Genomic DNA, 3920 nt, shown 5'->3' on the forward strand with positions numbered 1-3920 from the left:
TTCGACATCCTGATGTAATTCTGTTCAATAGCCTTACATATGTAAAAAGGAAAGCATTAGGAAACCAAAACTGCACAAAGAATGTAAGTCAAAAGGAAAAAAAATTATGTGAGCTAAAATGGCCATACCTTAACATAGCTAATTAAGAGCCATGAGAAAGTTAACAACCCCATGTGGTATGAATTGTTATCTTATCCAAAGATAAGACATGTCCACAGTTAGAAGAATGATTCAGCAGAGACTGAAGGAAAACTCTGTTTCCTTAACCATATCAAATTCTTAAAATAGTCCTTAGCTTGAGATCCCTCAAAAGATCATACTACAAAAGGTATGCACTTAAGCTAATAATTTCTAAACAAACAAAAAAATCTATAATATGCTCAAAATATATTAGGAGAGCAACATAAGAAATCAAAGTATAAACTCGGGCTCCTTTTAGGAACTGTAAGGTGGATCTGGGACTTTTCTTTTAAGTTTTCATATTTTACATACAAAGATCTCGGTCAGCTTTGGCAAGATAAAGAGCTGTAAGGATGAACAAAAATGACAAAATTATTGTGCACAGAAGGAATTATGAGTCTATTATGACCAAGTTGAATTTGTTACAAGTATCACTTTTGAAAGCTACCTAAGATATGGAATTACCAAATGTTTTGCTCTTCTTGCATTCCATCATAGAAAATACTACAAAATTAGCAGAAAAAGTCTACTGTGCTATTATTTTAATTCTGAAAGCATGGAAATCTACAGGGGAGAATAAAATAAAATAAAATAAAATAAAAAACTAAGTAATGCCACAAAAAAAAGTATTTTATGCACTAAGTATTATCTGTATTATTATTTTTTTAATCTTCATTGAATCGGTAAGACTGCCCCACATGACATTTGTAAAACTAAGCATCTTATAAAGCATATACAGTAGCAGAGAACCCTTTACCTAAATTGCTGTTTAGGCAAAATGCTTATTCCTCCACAAAAAATCATTAATATTATCTGAATTGGTTACTTTCAAGGAAACACCATGGATATGATGAAAATTATAACTGTTCTTTTTCATTCTAACATACAAAATTACAGATTGCCTGGACACCCATTCCTGTTTTCTTAGGGAGAAACGCAGTTTATAATATTAAAAGCACAAACTAAAAAGTTCTTGCTTCAAGACAATTTTAAAAGGACTGAATGAGCATTCATACCCAAAACATTAGCTATTAAGTGTTCCGGTAAATCATTTTTTCCACCTTAACAAAGTCTCTTTCAAATCAAACAATGCTGTCTTTACTTCAACACTGTCAAGCAATAGATTTTGTTCCAGACCTACACATTGCATTACCTGTCTTCATATTGCATGTCCAAATCACATTTTTCTGCAAATTTAGACCCTGTGAACCCTAGAACGTTTGACAAAAAATCAACTAGACTCTTACTAGTGACCTAAGTGCTGCAGGAGAACATTTCCATCTGGTTGTCTTTGCTTGGGCTGTCTTCACAATATCAGATCAGCCCAGCTGAAGAGGTCTGGCCTTATTTGTGGGAACTCTTCCGTCCCATTTGCTGCCAGGTAACTTTCCCCTTTGGGGAAAACTTCCCCAGGACAGCTAAAGCTGATGCAGCATACTGCAGAGTACTATTACATCCTTGCAGGGAACTGTAGCAGGTTGCAGTAAAACTCCACAAAACTCTGTTTCAACCTGTTGAACCTTTTCATCTCGTTTTTCTTTGATACGTAAAACACAGTGAAATATAGAAAGCCATAAACATTCACTCTGCAGAAATAGAATAGCAAGCAAGCTAGCTGTTTGGCATTGTTAAAGCAACACTGTAAACTGGATCAACTACCATCCCATTCAGTGGTGACGATAACTCTACCTGTTCTCAAGAGTTCTCAGTGGCTGACTGATCTGGTACAATTTTCATGCCAGTTTAACTTGCAGGCTATTGCCCAGAAGCTCCACACTACCTTACTGCAGTTCATCCAGTATCCTTTCAGACACCCGCAGTGATAATATCATCACAATTCAAAATGACACCGAGCTGCTCACTTCAGGGGCAAAGTATAATTTTAAAGTGTACTCTAATTTTTTGGAATACTGATAGGGACTGTACTGTTCACAGCAATCTCAAGATTGCAGAGTTTAAGATTTAACTAGAACATTCATTTCTCCAAGGTGACTACATTGTATGTTCATCACTGGAGTAAGGGTTTTACTGACACAGGTACACGAACATTCACAGAACTAGTACAGTAGAAAACTGCTTCTGTTTGTTCATAAAATTGCCAGCAAATTTGCCAGCAAAATCTAACAGCTTTTTTTTTTTTTCAGACTCAAACTTTTGAGTGGAGAGGCACATAAAATGCTTACAGAATAAAATCTTTGCTAAGAAAATGTTTTCTGTTCTGAAGCCTAGAACACAAAACCTGCAAACATGTCAGCATGTGTCCAATTTTAAGTATTACTGACTTCAGTAGGCATATTCACATATCTAAGAAATTTTAAGCAACTCCCACACACAAATGTCTACAGCACTACAGAAATTGTGAAAGGGATCAAAATTGTTGTACAAAGATGACTTTCTGTCTTGAAGTTTTGAAAAAGCTTGCAACATTTCTTAAGTATTTTTAAAGTGGAAAAGATAAAAACTTCACATAGCGAAATCTAGCCACATAACTGGTATTCTGTAGACCTGCAATAGCACTGGGTGTTGCTTCTTTTTAAAGGAACAGCTCCCTAAGAGGGGAGCAACACTCCTGGATTTGGTTTTATAAGGTTGGCTTTTCCTCCCAAATCAGGCAGAGAAAATCCAAAGCTGGGCCAAGGGATGGCCATAAAGAGTTATTCCTCCTCTTGCACTGCGATACTAGCTTTCTGCATCTCCATGTAGACAGTAAGGCCTTGTCTACAACAGGCTCTGAAACCTGTCAGCCTTCCAGTTTCAAAAAATAAACTAACCCATGGTGTTCTAGACTTAAAAATTGTAGTGGTTTCTCTTTGATTTGTGGGTTGTTGGTTTTTGTCATGTGTTTTTAAACCGAGTGTCAATTAGGTAGAAGTAATCAACACATTTGTCACACATGCCTCAAGTAGTTATCCTAGGCTCAAGAACTTGTGGTTTTCCAAAAGGATTTTAAGGCAAGCCACAAATGTTTGTAGCTGGGAACAAACATTTGAAGAGTGTCCAGATGAGCCTTTCAAATGTGTTGACAACCTTGAGAAAGGAGCATGTAACAGCTAAACTTACAGGTCTGTGAAGACAAACGCTCACAGAACAGTCCTGGGAAGCAGATGCCAGTAATTGCAAAGGCCTCTCTGTAAGAATATTCATACAAGTGGCAAGACCCAAGGAGCCCCCAAAGGTTCATATAAACTTTTAATGAATTCGTCAAACTGGTCCCACCCTTGATTTCAGATACCAACTCATTCATCCATTTTAAAACCACAGCCCTCTACATAGCAGAAAATATACTGTGCTAAGAAATCTAAGACTGATATAGGTGTACCACGTGAAAAAGAAAAAAAAATGTTAGTCTTGCATCTTAACAGTGGATTTTGTAATACTAGAGTTATCAATAATTTCATCTGAACAATGGAGATGCAGTTGTGTTGAATTCAGGCCAACTTTCGCAATAGTAGTGCTCAGCAATTCCATATAAATTGGTGGAAAGTATATTTAAAAAATGACAAGATTCAACTCCAAACACCCAGGATTTTACAGAGGCGACAAGCTTTAATTTTTAGGTTGATCCTTTTTGAATGTAACACAAAGAATAAGAAGAATACTCAGTGTGAAAATTACAGGACCTATATTTGATTCAAGTTAACACGTACTTAAAACACAAAGCAGTTCCATGAACTGATAAATGCTACAATGGACTGTTATACAAGAGATGAATTTTTAACTCTTCAGACACTGACATTTCC

At 36.1% G+C, this 3920-nt stretch overlaps 1 protein-coding gene across 6 annotated transcripts in view; it reads right to left on the bottom strand.

The window, feature by feature from the left end:
• PDE10A (phosphodiesterase 10A) overlaps window positions 1–3920 on the bottom strand; it is a 191394-nt gene that overhangs the window by 145120 nt on the left and 42354 nt on the right. The window lies entirely within an intron of this gene.

This window comes from Anser anser, assembly GCF_964211835.1.
Source record: "Anser anser genome assembly, chromosome: 3".
Lineage (NCBI taxonomy): Eukaryota > Metazoa > Chordata > Aves > Anseriformes > Anatidae > Anser > Anser anser.